Source organism: Cryptomeria japonica, chromosome 6, assembly GCF_030272615.1.
Source record: "Cryptomeria japonica chromosome 6, Sugi_1.0, whole genome shotgun sequence".
NCBI classification, from domain to species: domain Eukaryota; kingdom Viridiplantae; phylum Streptophyta; class Pinopsida; order Cupressales; family Cupressaceae; genus Cryptomeria; species Cryptomeria japonica.
The window spans coordinates 469,762,415-469,779,505 of NC_081410.1; positions in this window are offsets into that span (position 1 = coordinate 469,762,415).

The window sequence follows — 17,091 nt, forward strand, 5'->3', positions numbered from 1 at the left end:
ATGCAGCATATACTGTTACGAATAAAATACAACACAAACGGGGTGTTGTCTCTCCAAATAGACAACCCCTGGCTTATGAACATACATAAGTCTAGGTTTGGTTCTCCATAATTTTCAATAGTCACATGGTCAACTTCCTGTGCATCTTAATTTACAGATTAGTACTTTCAAATATCCACATATAATATAATTTCAAAAGAATAACAATACAGACCATAACTTGCATACAATTTACATTTGCATAGATTAAATACATCTCTTATAAAGCAATATCACATAAGCAATTTCATCCTAATTCACATAAACTTAACCATGTTGGTATTTTGATATGGTTTTGTCATTGATGTCAACACCTGCTAAATACACCTACTTTGGAGATCTAGTAACATTCACCGGCAATTAGTAAACTATTCAAACAATCACCGGTATATGGTTAACCGATAGGATATAATATTCACCAGTACCTGCAATGACATGGAAGACACTTGGTAATGTTGAAGACATCATGTGGACACTTTTCCTTGAAGTAATATCATTGGTATATTCTTATTTGCATATTTGCTTTTACTGGCAAATAGGTCCAGGTTATCTAGGGTTACACCGATAGGTTTATCTTTTCCAGATCAACATGGCACGCTATGGAGATGATTTATTATTGTTATAAAAGCATTAAGCCGACATGTTCAATCGGTTATTGCATCGGATATTTCATTATTTGTAAAATGTTTTATTGTAATATCTTGTAGAGCCAACCTACTAAAATTGGTCTTAGGGTATGGTATAAATGTAAGATCTTATTTGTAAGATCAAGTGTGGAATGCGAAAAAGGTTTAAGGAAGGATATATGTGAGATCAAGTAGAGATATACACGAAGATAGCATTTGAAGGTGAAGTTAGGTTTTTGTAGAAGCATATCAGCATTACACCGGTACTGAATCTAGCATATGAAGATGCTATTTTGTGCAGTACATTCTCATTGGATTTAACCATCCAACTGTAGTTAGTGTGACTCCCATTTGTGTTTGAGCAGTGAGCTCTAGGCTGTTGGCCTTTCTACATGTGCAGACCCCTCTTTGTACACTTACTATCTGCAGTAGTATCATCTGATTGTGGGTAAGGTTTCCCACCGTGGTTTTTCCCCTTACAGGGTTTCCATGTCAAATATTTGTGTCATGTGTTGTGGTTGACTTTGTGCTTATGTTTTATGCATTAATTCTTACCGGTACAGTATTTCCTGTTAACATTGTTTATTGACACATTTAACTATCTTACCGGTATTAAGCAATAAGTTGGTTAATAAGATTTTGGTTTGAATCTATTAGACAACTGATTCAACCCCCCCCTCTCAGTTGTCCCCGGGACCTACAATTGGTATTAGAGCCTAGTCCTCTTTTTTACAGAAGTTTAACAACTTGAGAAGATCCAATGTCTACTAATTATTTCAGAAAGGATAGTCCTAAACTCGATGGAACCAACTATGGAATATGGAAAATCAGAATGGAGGCACATCTGAATTGCATTGGTAAAGACATCTGGGAAGTTACTAAGAATGGTTATACTGCTGCTATAGCTGGTCAGCCTGCTCCTATTACTTTAGCTAAAGATCAAGAAAATGATTGCAAAGTAAGAGAAGCACTTTTGAGCACATTAGCAGATCAACAAATCATGGGATTATCAGATAGATCTACTGCAAAAGTTATTTGGGATCATTTGGAAACATTGAATGAAGGGGATTCCATAGTCAAAATTGCAAAACTTGAAAGCTTCCGAGTCAGGTATGAACATCTGAAAAATGAAAAAAGATGAAAGAATTTCTGCTTTTATGGAAAGAGTAAATGAAATTGTTTTAGGTATCAAATGTTGTGGAGGAACCTTGAGTGAAGATGAGATTGTTTCAAAAATCTTAAGAGGTTTACCACCGGCATATAAAATGAAGGTTACTGCTATTAATGAGTTGAGAACAATGCCTAATACATCAGTAACTAGGGATACATTGATTGGAAAACTTTTAGCTTTTGAAATTGAGGAATTTGGTCCTGTTGCTACTATAAAAACTGATTTGGCCTTCAAAGCATCAACATCATCTGCTCCATCTTTTGACAAATCAGACTGAAGAGCCTTTTATGAAAAAGAACTTGAAGAAACCAGGAAGGAGAATGAAGAGCTTGAAGAACTTGAAGCACTATTTGCAAGAAAAATGCCAAAAGGTCCAATTGGAAGTAAGTATGAAGGTAAAGCACCCTTTAAATGTTTAAACTGCAATAAGATTGGTCATATGGCTTCAAGATGGCCTAATAGACATGCTAGACTAAGAGAAGAAGCTAGAAGGACATACAAACCTAATCCTGAATATCAGAGATACAGATTTAAGAAAAACAAAGATAAATCTTGTTACATTGTTGATGAAGATGTGACTGATGATTCTGATGAGGATCCAACAGACAACGGATGGGTCTTTGTTGCTATAACAGAAGATCAACCGGTACCTATTGCTCAACCAGCAGAACAAGCCCTAGCAGCTAAAGTTGAATCAAAGGATGAATGGATTATTGACTCAGGATGCTCACATCACATGACTGGAGACAAAGGCAAATTCTTGAACTTTCAAGAATACAATGGAGGTTTAGTAAGATTCGGAGATGAAAAAGCCTGTTCAATCAAAGGTAAGGGTTCAATATCTCTTGATGGTAAACATAACACTGACAATGTTTACTATGTTGAAGGATTAAAACATAATCTTTTAAGTGTTGGTCAATTAGTTGGGAAAGGTTTTTAGTTACAATTTAAAAATGGAAAATGCAAAATCATGAATAGAACTGGTTTGGAAATTGCAACCGGTAATCAAACTAGAGGTAATATCTTTCATTTGAATAACAGTGAAAAGGCATGCTTAATTGCACATATAGATGAAAGTTGGCTATGGCATAAAAGACTATGTCATGCAAATTTTGATTGCTTGGTAAAAATCAGTACTTCTAAGGCAGTTAGAGATCTACCTAAAATTATGAAACCTCAGAATACAATTTGCAATGAATGTCAATTTGGAAAACAAGTTAGAACTAGTTTCAAAAGTATTCCAGAAAAATCCAATAATGCTCTTGATTTAATTCACACTGATTTATGTGGTCTGGCTAGAACTAAAAGCTTACAAGGTGATAGATATTTCATGCTAATTATTGATGATTATTCTAGAATGTGTTGGGTTACTTTTCTTAGGGAAAAATCAGAAGCACTTGGGAAGTTCAAACTATTCAAAGTAATGGTTGAAAATGAAACCGGTAAGAAAATTAAATGTTTAAGATTAGATCAAGGAGGAGAATTCACATCTAGAGATTTTAATACATTTTGTGAAGTAAATGGAATCAAAAGATAGTTATCAACACCTCGGACACCACAACAGAATGGAGTTGTTGAAAGGAAAAATAGAACTATTTTGGATGCAGCAAGAAGTATGTTATCAGAAGCAAATCTACCACATGTGTATTGGAGAGAGGCAGTAAGCATTGTTGTCTATACATTCAACAAAGTTCACATCAAAGGTGAAACCGGTAAGACCCCTCATGAACTATGGTTTGGTAATACTCCTACTCTTAAGTATTTTAGAATTTTTGGAAGTAAATGTTATATTAGAAGAGATGAGTATATTGGCAAGTTTGATCCTAGAAGTGATGAAGGAATATTTCTTGGTTATTCATCTAAGAGTAAAGCTTATAGATGCTTTAATAAAAGATTACAGAAAATTGTTGAGAGTACAAATGTAAAGATTGATGAACAATTCAGAGGAACTTCAGGGTATATAGACTCTAAATCGGTAACAGAAATTATGACAAATGAACCAATAGTAAATCCACCGGTACAGAATGATGATCCAGTTACTCTGGTATCATCAGAGGATACCATAGTAATTGAAGAACAACAACAGACTAAGACACCTCAGTATGTAAGACTGAATCATTCTGAAGATCAGATAATTGGAAGTAAATTTAAAGGAGTCAAGACAAGAGGAAGATTGGAAAATGAAGAAGTATGTCTTATTTCTCAAATTGAACCATTATCTATCAATGAGGCATGTGAAGATAAATTTTGGATTAAAGCTATGGAAGAAGAATTAGGACAAATTGAGAAAAATAATACTTGGATATTAGTTCCCCAGCCTAAAATAAAAATGTAATTGGAACCAAATGGGTATTTAGAAACAAACTCAATGAAGATGGTAAGGTTGTCAGGAATAAAGCAAGACTAGTGTGTAAGGGATATTCTTAGAAAGAAGGAGTTGATTACAATGAAACCTTTGCACCGATAGCCAGAATTGAGGCAGTTAGATTATTCTTGGCATTTGCAGCTCACAAGGATTACAAAGTTTGTCAAATGGATATTAAATGTGCATTTTTGAATGGAGATCTTGAAGAGAAAGTCTATATTGAACAACTTGATGGATTTTCTTTGACAGATAACAATGATATGGTTTGCACATTAAGAAAAGCTCTATATGGACTAAAACAAGCTCCAAGAGCCTAGTATGCAAGATTGGATAAGTATCTTTTAAAAATTGGTTTTACTAAAGGAAATGCAGATAGCAATTTATATTACAAAGTAACTAATGATGACATTTTGATTATGGAAGTATTTGTAGATGATATAATCTTTGGAGGAAAAGATGGATTATGCAAAGAATTTTCTCTTAAAATGTAGCATGAATTTGAAATGTCTATGATTGGAGAAATAAAATTCTTTTTAGGATTGCAGATTTTACAGACTGATAAAGGCATATTTTTGAGTCAATCTAAGTACTTGAAAGAACTACTCAATAAATTTGGGATGGAGAACTCTAAAATGATAAGCACACCTATGACTACAAATGACAAATTATCTCAAAGGGATGAATCTACACCTATTAATCCAACTAGATACAAATCTATGATAGGAGGTTTACTGTATTTGACACAAACCAGACCTGATATTATGAATGCAGTATGTATAGTTTCTAGATTTCAAAGTAATCCCAAGGAAAATCATGAATCAGCAGTAAAAAGGATTTTCCGGTACTTACAAGGCACAACAAATCTTGGATTATGGTATCCTAAAGATGAAAATTTTGATCTATATGCATACACAGATGCAAATTGGGCAGGAGATGTGGATGATAGAAAGAGCACCACTGGAGGAGCATTCTTTTTTGGAAAGAGATTAGTTTCCTAGTTAAGTAAGAAATAGAGTTGTACATCTTTATCAATAGCAGAATCAGAATATGTTGCAGCAGCAACAAACTGTACATAGGTACTTTGGCTTAAGCAAATGTTGAAAGACATAAAGGTAAAATGCAAGGAACCTATTACTATATATTGTGATAACACTATAGCAATTAATATATCTAAGAATCCAATATTACATTCTAAAACAAAACATGTTTCTATCAAACTGAATTTTCTAAGGGAAAAAGTTGAAGAAAAGGAAATAAAACTGGTTTATGTGAATACTAAAGAACAGCTTGTAGATATTTTTACAAAACCTTTACCTAAGGAAACTTTTGAGTATCTCAGAGATCAGCTCGGAGTCTTACCTCCACCGGTAGAGACTTAGACAATTGATGATTGTTATCAACCGATAGAATTAAATGGACAAATCTTTTATTCCGGTATTTGATGAGGAAGCTACTTCTCAGGGGGAGTAGTTGGTATATTGAATTGGTTGGTATTTTGTATGAACTTGACCTTTTTGTGACTTTGGCATTTGATGTCAAAGGGGGAGAGATATATGGAAAAATATTAAGGAAAAATATATGGAAAAATGCATTATCTTTTTGAGGAGAGATTGGTATTGTAAATAAATCTTTGTATAAACACATATTACTCCCAGGGGGAGAATTGGTTTTTGTACTTGGCATTTCTATTTTGGCACTTTGATCATTTTTCCATCTTGTGTTGCCATCAATGACAAAGGGGGAGATTGTTGGTATTTTGGTATGGTTTTTTCATTGATGTCAACACCTGCTAAATACACCTACTTTGGAGATCCAACAACATTCACTAGCAATCAGTAAACTGTTCAAACAATCACCGGTATATGGTTAACCGGCAGGATATAATGTTCACCGGTACCTGCAATGACATGGAAGACACTTGGTAATGTCGAAGACATCATGTGGACACTTTTCCTTGAAGTAATATCATTGGTATATTCTTATTTGCATATTTGCTTTTACCGGCAAATAGGTCCAGGTTATCTAGGGTTACACCGGTACGTTTATCTTTTCTAGATCAGCATGGCACGCTATGGAGATGATTTATTATTGTTATAAAAGCATTAAGCCGACATGTTCAATCGGTTATTGAATTGGATATTGTATTATTTGTAAAATGTTTTATTGTAATATCTTGTAGAGCCGACCTACTAAAATTGGTCTTAGGGTATGGTATAAATGTAAGATCTTATTTGTAAGATCAAGTGTGGAATGCGAAAAAGGTTTAAGGAAGGATATATGTGAGATCAAGCAGAGATATACATGAAGACATCATTTGAAGGTGAAGTTAGGTTTTTGTAGAAGCATATCAGCATTACACCGATACTGAATCTAGCATATGAAGATGCTATTTTGTGCAATACATTCTCATTGGATTTAACCATCCAACTGTAGTCAGTGTGACTCCCATTTGTGTTTGAGCAGTGATCTCTAGGTTGTTGGCCTTTCTGCATGTGTAGACCCCTCTTTGTACACTTACTATCTGTAGTAGTATCATCTGATTGTGGGTAAGGTTTCCCACCGTGGTTTTTCCCCTTATAGGGTTTCCATGTACAAATATTTGTGTCAAGTGTTGTGGTTGACTTTGTGCTTATGTTTCATGCATTAATTCTTATGGGTACAGCATTTCCTGTTAACACTGTTTACCGACACATTTAATTATCTTACTGGTATTAAGCAATAAGTTGGTTAATAAGATTTTGGTTTGAATTTATTAAACAACTGATTCACCCCCCCCCCCTCTCAGTTGTCCCCGGGACCTACAAACCATACATCATAGTTCTATTATCATAGTAAAGTCCTGCAAATTCAATAACAACATCTATCATCGCAATATCATCTTATCTAATAATCATGTAGTGTTCTATCTCATAAAGCATATAAGTAAATCATAAAAATATAACAATGTTATCCAAATCCTGAAACCATATCAGTACTAAGTTTCAATATGCATCCAAATAAAGTATCCATGATAGTCAATATATAAAAATCATTGAAATGTTAGACTGAGTCGAGGTGAGGCCTCACACCCTCCCCCTCTAGGCATGAACTTCCTCCTGGAGTTCATCAAAGAGGTGGGGGTACTCTGATCTCATACATGCTGCGTCCTCCCATGAAGTCGTGACTTCATCATAACAATCCCACTGGACCCTAACCTGGTCCAGCTCTCGACCTCGAAGGGCCAGCGTCCGACATGCCAAAATGCGAATGGGCTCCAAAGCTAGCTGCCCATCCGACTCCACCTACAAGGCATCCCAATCTAAAATGTGAGACTCGTCATAGATATATTTTCTCAAAACTGATACATGAAACACATCGTGGATGCGTGACAGGCTAGGTGGCAATGCTAAATAGTAGGCAACTGGGCCTATCCTCTCAAGAATCTCAAAAGGTCCTACAAAGAGAGGTGCGAGCTTAGAACCCTTTCCGTAATGGATTGGACTCTTATGCGGTCGCACTCTCAAGAAGACTCTGTCTCCAACCAAGTAGTTATGATCTATCCTCTTTGCATCAGCATATTTCTTCTATCTATCCTGAGCCTCTCTGAGACGCTGCCTAATCAAATCCACCTATTGTTCCATATCCCAAACTATCTCGGGACCAATAGCAACTCTGTCCTCTATGCGATCCCAACTCAAGGGCGTCCTGCAAGGCCTGCCGTATAATGCTTGATAGGGTGGTATCCCCAAAGAAGTGTGATACCCATTGTTATAGGCAAACTCCACTAAGGGAAGATACTCCTCCCACCAGGTCTGATGATCCATGACGTACATGCGAAGCATATCCTCTAACACCTGATTGACCCTCTCTATCTGACCATCTGTTTCTGGGTGATAGGCTGTACTGAAATTGAGCTTAGTGCCCATAGCTGCCTATAATGACTTCCAAAAGGAAGAAGTGAAAAGAGAATCCCTATAAGAAATAATCTTGCAGGGCATGCCATGAAGTCTAACAATGTCTCACAAGAACACCTGTGCTACTGCTGGAGCAGTGAATGTAGTACGGACTGGTGAAAAGTGAGCTACTTTGGTCAACTTGTCAACTGTCACCAAGATAGCATCATGGCGATGAGAAGACATAGGAAGACCAATGATGAAATCCATGGATATAGTATCCCACTTCCACTTTGGTATAGCATGAGACTGGAGCAACCCACCTAGATGGTGGTGCTCTGCCTTTACTCTCTGACACTTGAGGCATCAAGCTACTATCTCAGCAATGAGCTACCGCATTCCTGGTCAATGATATAATTGCCTCAAGTCAGCATGCAACTTTTTAACCCTGGGATGCGCTACATAAGGAGCTCTATGAGCCTCTGTGACAATGAACTCTCGCAACCCTCCGGAGGAAGGTACATAAATGTGCCCTCTGTGGCGTAACAATCCACTGGACTCCAAAGAATAATCCACATATTTCCCTTCTAGAGTAACCTGAGATCGTATTACCTGACCGACCTCTGCATACCATCCATCCTCTGGCAAGTGCTGTAGTATACGGTCTCTCAAATTCATGCCCATAGATACGGTGTAAACCTTGTGACATCTCCTACTCAAAGAATCTGCAACTACATTTTCCTTTCCCTTGATGTAGTGAACATCAAAATCATATTCGCACAAGAACTCCATCCATCTCCTCTGACGTGCATTAAGGTTCGGCTAAGTGAAGATGTACTGAAGACTCTGATGATCTGAATGCAACTCGAAGTGATGACCTAAAAGGAAGTGTCTCCACCTCACAAGTGCATGCACTACTACTGTGAGCTCAAGGTCATGAGTGGGATAATTAAGTTCATGAGTCTTAAGTTTCCTAGACTCAAAAGCTATGGCCCTACCATCCTGCATAAGAACTACTCCTAAACCCTCTAGTGAAGCATCTGTACAAACCATGAAGTCAGTTATAGGATCTGGTACAACAAGGATAGGAGCACTAGTAAGTGCCTTCTTGAGTTCCTGAAAGGCCTTCTCGCACTTCTCTGTCCACTCAAATTTCTTCCCTTTACGCTGAAGAGAAGTAATAGGGTGTGCGACTCTGGAGAATCCCTCGACAAAACATTGATAATACCCTGCTAAGCCCATGAAACTCTTGACCTCTATCACACTGGTTGGCGCTGGCCAATCCATAATAGCCCTAATCTTTGATGGGTCAACTGAGATCCCATCACCAGAAATAACGTGCCCAAGGTACTTGACCTCTGACTGAAAGAAAGCACACTTCGACAAACTGCCAAACAACTGATTATCCTGCAAACACTGCAATACCTATTTCAGGTGCTCCTCATGCTCCTTCTCATTCTGAGAATATATCAGTATATCATTGAGAAACACAATAACAAAATGGTCCAGAAAAGTATGAAACGCCCCATTCATGAGGCTCATAAAAACTGCTGGGGCATTCGTAAGTCCAAATGGGACTACGGTGAACTCATAGTGACCATATCTAGTGCGAAATACAGTCTTGTGGATATCACTCTCCACTATTCTCAGCTAATGGTATCCTGACTTTAGATCTATTTTGGAAAAGACTTTGGCACCCTAAAGCTGGTCGAATAAATCATCAATTCTGGGAAAAGGATATCGGTTCTTGATGGTTACTTTATTTAGCTACCGATAATCCATACATAATCGGAGAGATCCATCCTTCTTCTTAATGAAGATGATAGGTGCACCCCAAGGGGATACGCTAGGATGAATATGACCATTCTCAAGAAGTTCCTCAAGCTGTATTTTGAGTTCATTTATCTCATTTGTGGTCATCCTATAAGGTGCTCTGGAAACTGGCTCGGCTCCTGGTACTAGGTCTATATGAAAATCAATCTCTCTACAGGGAGGCATTCTTGGTAACTCTGAAGGAAATACATCTGAATATCCCTTAAGGATAGGATGGTCATCGAGTGATGTTTCTTCTTCTCCCTCTTCTCCTCTGTCACTGATAGTGATAGCAAAAAGCTGACATCCCTTTCACATGCTCCACTTAAGTTGCATTGCGGAGATCATACGAAGAGACACAGGCCTCTGAATCCTGATGATAACTATGGGCGAACCATGATCATCCTCACACTTGATCTTTTTCAGGCGGCAATCCATCTTGGCTCTGTGGGCATAAAGCCAATCCATGCCAAGTACGATTCCGTAAGATCCAAGTGGGGTCACTCTAAGGTCTACTAAAGTGGTGGTCTTGCCAATCTACAGCTGACATGCCCTAACCTCTGATTCCACTGACACTCTCGCCCCTGAAGCTAATTCCACTTCCCAAATGACACCTTGTCTAGTTGCCACTAGCCCGCAATGCTCCACAACCAATGGAGATATAAAGGAGTCAGTAGCTCCTGAATCAAACAAAATAGATACATTGTTACCTTTGATCATACCTGAAGATTCGATAACCATGGCCTGATGCTCAGCCTAGCGGTTGTCAACTGCTGCGAATACTCTATGGGACCTACCCATATCACCAATTGTCGGCTCTGAAGCGGGCATCCGTTGATTCCCTGCCACCTGACCCTAAGGGCAATCCCTTGCTATATGCCCCATGGCTCCACATGTAAAGCAAGCACCCTGTGCCTGAAATTGGGCACCCTGAGGCCTAGAGAAACCCTGACCCCCTGTCTTACTAGATCCTCGCCGGCTGTGTGTACTGCCCCTGTGCTCTCTGATCACGTCTCTGTCCCTGAGTCTGACACTGTTTGGGCTTGGAGCCTTACTGATACTATGGAGGCTTCTGCCTCTGGTTCTGTGGTGTCTGTTGTGGAGGAGGGGGTTTGGAGAACCCCTGAGAATATTAGTTGTTTCCTTTCCAATGTGGTTTCTAGAATCCATAAGTCTGAGGTGCAGGATTTTAGTTCTGAAACTGATCCCTATTGTCTTGTGGTCTGACCTGAATTTCCTCGGCAATCAGTGCCTTCTCCACAGCAACTCGAAGGCTCTCTGGAGCGGACATCCTGACAGGCCCGACTATACTGACATTTAACCCTCTGATGAAGCGGTTTACAAGAAGTTTCTCATCCTTTAGATAATCTACATAGGGCAACAGTTCAAAAAATTTGCTCTCATACTGGGTTACTGACAAGCCTTTTTGTTGGAGATCATGAAATTTGTCTATACGATGCTGCCTGAAGTGTTCTGATAGGTACCTCTCATGGAATCTCTCTGTGAATATCTCCCAAGTGAGAGTATCAGGAACTAATCCGCATTTGTACTCTTCCTGTCTCCACCAAGTGGAGGCTGACTCTCTCAGTAGATGAACTCCGACACGTGCTTTCAGGTTGCTCTTGTAAGAACGCAACGTGAAGCACCTCTCAAGACTCAAAAGCCATGCCTCGGCCTCTACCCCATCAGTAGAACCTTCGAAGGACGGTGGCTGGAGGCACATGACCTCCCTGATAAGATCCCTTGGATCTTGATGAGCTCTTTCAAAATAAACTGGTTCCACTGCTGGAGGTGGTCCTAGCATATGCATAGACTTTGGCTCATTTCCACCCTGACTCTCTATAGGCATTGGAGTTGGGCTCTTTCTTCGTTCTCTATCAACAGATCTATGACTCCCAGAGTCATGACTTCTAACCTGAGGGTTCTCTGCTGGTATCCTTTCCTGAACTACGCCAATAAGATTCTGTATGGCTTCTAAGAGGTCTCGGTTAGGTTCATTTGGCTGTTCGGGAGGTGCTCTTGGGTTCTCTTCTAGAACCAATGCCTCCCTCACTACCTCTTCACGTGCTATGCGCACACGTCTAGGACCCCGTCCGCGCTTGCAAGCTTGTTACGTTGTTAGGGGCATCCTAAGAGGAAAATAAGGCAAAATAATTAATTAGTTCCTTTTAGAATAATATTAATTCAATTAAATTTAAATGTCTAATAAAATCAATTTAACAAAATAATTTAAATAATCTAAGGCGAAACGTAGGTGGAGTAAGGTTCCTAGTGTGGAAACCTTGCTCTGATACCAAAATGTCATGCCCAAAATTTAGGGCAAAAACAGAATGATTTTTTTTTTTTTTAAATACTAATCAATTAAAAAGTTCACTAACTTGACATGCATTAACATGTTTGCCATATCCATATTCGAGCTAACTCTGATACTAACTAAGTAATGAAATTAATTAAAAATTTATTTGCGGAAAACTAAATGATTTAATTTATTTTCTCATCAACATAATCAATAGTTTAATTAAAACAAACACATTAAAAACTGGAAGATGAAGATAAATTTAGTCTCCATTAAAACTATATTATCTAGAATCCATTTTTAAATCCATAATTAAAATAATCGTTTAAAGTGTCACTTAATTTAGATAATTTAATCTTATTTTAAAACTCCTCAAGCTAATAAAGTTAAAATAATTATTTACTTCTCATTACTCAATTCAAATCATTTCGTATTATTTGAGAAGTCAAATAATAACCCCATACAATTTTAACTTGATCCATTTCTACCTATTTACTTTATATAGATCCTAATTATAAAATGACAACCTTAATTATATACAAATATATATGTGTGTGTGTGTGTGTGTGTGCGTGTCGATATATATATATATATATATATATATATATATATATGTATATATATATATATATATATATATATATATATATATATATATATATATATATATATAACTACCTAGGGTTTTACCCATTCAAAACTCTATCAAATCCAATACCTATCCTCAATCCCCTTTTTCTTTTTCTTTCTTTTTATTTTATTTTATTTTTTTCATTTTTTTGTTAATTTAAAACTTCCCTTAGGGTAATTTACTTATTTTACCCTAACCATATTTGGTTTGCCCCTAACCCCAAGCTTTGGATTAGGGTATTCCATTTAATATATATATATATATATATATATATATATATTTTATGAACCTTACATTTTAATCTTGGTTCGGACTGTGCAGAGCCAAAACCCGTCGAGCGGCGGCCATGGAGGATGTTCGGCAGATTGGGGATGAGCGGCCGAAAAGGTGGAGGCGGCGGATAGTAAGCGGCGCTGCCAGTGGGATGACCCACTATGTGGGTCGCGGCCCACACAATGGCCAGGTGGAGGCGGAGGATAGTAAGCGGTGCCGCCAGTGGGACGACCCACTGTGTGGGTCGTGGCCCACAGGCCGCTGTGTGTGTCGCGGCCTTCATAGTGGCTGCGGCCATTGGTGCATCTCGTGGCCCACACAGGGAACGCAGGCCCTATGCATTCCGTGGCCCGCACAAAGGCTGCGGCCTTTGTGTTGGTCGCGGCCCGCACAGGGACCACATGCCTTGTGCGGCCCTTCTCAAAGAGAACCGCTTTTTTTTTTAAAAAATTATTATTTTTAAATATATATATATATAAATGTGTATATACAGTTTCATATGTATATATTCATATATATATATATAATGGTATATATATTATTAGGTGTACATCATCATTTGTTTTGTAGGTAATTTTTTATGATATATTTTATATATAAGTACATATAAATATATATACATGAAATCTACATGTATATAATTATATATATTCATAAATAATTTATATTATTGTTTCATTTCTTAAAATAACCCGAAATCATGGAAGACTCTGATTTTTCAATCGTAGGAAAGGAAGTATAGTATTAAATCTATTTAATGTAAGGATATTTTTTTCCTAGAAATATATTATACTATATTCCTTGTCTTATTTTTTTTTTCTTTTATAGAAAACTGGATTATAAAATTATTTTTAAATCTACAATATGCATGCAAATCTAGTTAATGCTTCTCCTATTTATTTATTTTTATATTTTAAGTGCCTAAAAATGGAATAAATTTCCTGCTAAACTATTTATCATAACACATCGGATATAATTTTTTTTTTGAAACTTAAGAAATACTAATGTAGGAATACATTATTCTTTTCTTTAATCAATACATTTATTGATTCTACAATTATTTTAGCAACTAAATAACCATTTTTTTTTTTAAAGCTAACAGCAAATACAACTCATATTTTTTTTGCAATTAAAATGAAGATAAATTCTCAGATAAAAAGAAAAACACAGAATTAAATAAAATTGATTTTCATATTACAAAGACTATTGCATGCATTTCAAAAGTAACTCTTTTTCAAAACAAAAAATAGAAATATATCTAGCTTTTTACAACACTAAAGATATTCTGCAAAATTCACAGGATGTTTCTTTATTTAACTACAATAACAAATCTAATGTCTATATTTTAAATTTACAACTTGCCTCTCATTTCAACGAATGAGGGTGTATTTCTCCTATCAAAACTAATAACTGCAAATGAAATTAGATTTCTTCAACAATAATCTTCTGCAACTTTTCACTTGTCCTATTCTTTTCTCCCGACATTCCTGCATAATAAATCACAAATATGACCATGGAGTGCTCATCTCCCAGCCTAGGCTAACTGGTAGCCACCCCCGAGCTCAGAGAACCAAGCCCTAGACGGGTAACAAACATGCAAACACATAGAAGATAGGAAACACACAGATTTCAAACACACCCCAACTTGGCTACACTGCACCACACTTTGGTGATGACCTTTTCAAGGGTGGTAGTGGACCAATACCCTGAGGAGAATTGCAAGTATGGAAAAGAAGTAGCCACCTCATGGCACAACAAATACATCAAGAATTTCAACCCCTTATTCCTTATGCCCCCCAAGGCATTCTAGCCTTATATCCCTCCTTATGACCCCCATTGCACAAACAAGCCATGCAGCAAGGGTCACACAAAAATCCCTTGTGATCGCTCTCAAAACAAGAGTCTCTCACTCGAGGGTTGTCACTGCTACCACCCACAAGATCCTCCTCTCTCCCAAGAGTAAGAGGTCTTGAGAAAACTCCCCAAAACACAGACAAAACATAATGCAAAAATGCCAAATGAAATTTCTAAAAAAAAGACATACAAGAAAACAGATTTCTTTCACCAACATACTTTCAAACACATGCAAAGAAAAAGAAGTCATTTTAAAGAATATTGAAACCAACCTTAATCTGCCCAAAGGTAGGATAATATTTGAGGAAGAGCTGCCCAATCCACGGATCTTCTTCTTCTACCCTTAGCCAAATTTTCTATTCAAATCTATTCTATTCTTTTCAAAAATTCTCTTGTCTCCAAAAATGGAGAGTGGATGATTACCCTCAAATCTTCAAATTCTTGCTTAAGAAGCTCATTCTCTCAGTTCTCACAAGTTTCTAAAAACTAAAGAGGAAAGTAAGACAGAATGGGAAAGAGAACTCTCATTCGAATAGGAAAGTTTACAACTAGGTTCAAACTTCTAATTTCAATTTTCTCACAACTCAGAAAAGGCCAAATTTTAAAGTGTCTAAACGGTCACTTAGGAGTAGAAACTTGCCTAAAATTACCCCTAACCCTTAGGTATACCTTATGGGCTTTAGGAAACCCTATTAAACTACCCTTAGGTGTTCATTTAACCCATTTTAAACCCCTCTGAAGTTTATTTTCGGGTCAAACATATGTTGATCTCTCCAAAGATTCTTTTCCCAAGGTATTTATGACATCATGTTACATTATTTGAAAAAGCTATAGTTGAACACTCTCCCACCAAGAGACAAAAATAAAACATTTAAACTTAAATCCACACATGTGTCAAGTGACACAAATAAAACACGTTTACAATTTAAAACATGAAATCGTCTCTTGAGGATTTTACAAATAACTTTAAATAACACTTAACACACATGCAGCATATACTGTTACAAATAAAATACAACACAAACGGGGTGTTGTCTCTCCAAATAGACAACCCCTGGCTTACGAACATACATAAGTCTAGGTTTGGTTCTCTGTAATTTTCCATGGTCAGATGGTCAACTTCCTGTGCATCTTAATTTACACATTAGTACTTTCAAATATCCACATATAATATAATTTCAAAAGAATAACAATACACATCATTATTTGCATACAATTTACATTTGCATAGATGAAATACATCTCTTATCAAGCAATATCACATAAGCAATTTCATCCTAATTCACATAAACTTAACCATACATCATAGTTCTATTATCATAGTAAAGTCCTGCAAATTCAATAACGACATCTATCATTGCAATATCATCTTATCTAATAATCATGTAGTGTTCTATCTCATAAAGCATATAATAGTATATCATCAAAATATAGCAATGTTATCCAAATCCTGAAACCATATCAGTACTAAGTTTCAATATGCATCCAAATAAAGTATCCATGATAGTCAATATATAAAAATCACTGAAATTTCAGACTGAGTCAAGGTGAGGCCTCACAAGTTCAAAGAACAAAGGCAGCAATAAAAGACAGTAAGAAATTTATGGAAAGCATAAATTGTGTTTTGGTGGATCTCTTTCAAATTGTAACCACCTAGTTACAAGGTTGAGGCAAAAAACTACAACTCTATTGACACCTTGACAACCTTTGTCATTGATGCCAAAGGGGGAGTATTAGTATGAGAAAATAATCAACAAAAGACTTATCTACTCAGGGGGAGCTCACATATTTTTGGTAATATTTTCGATACACAATTTTTGGTTTACAAGTTTTAGAATTTTCTCATGAGTGTTGCCATCAATGCCAAAGGGGGAGATTGTTGGCATATGCACACTCCAATGAGACATTGTAGGTGATTGGAGGTTTTGTCATTGATGGCAACCTTACAATCCTATGACACCAGCAAAGCATTCCACCGGCACTAGCAAGATCAGACTCTACACTGATACTCAGATCACCGACACTGGAAATGAAAGGAAGCATACCGACACAAAAGCTGACAAGATTTTTGTTGTTTATATATTTTGTTTATTATTTGTAAAATCATTGTAAGCCAACTTGGCAAGTTGTAAAATGACTTATATAAGAGAGA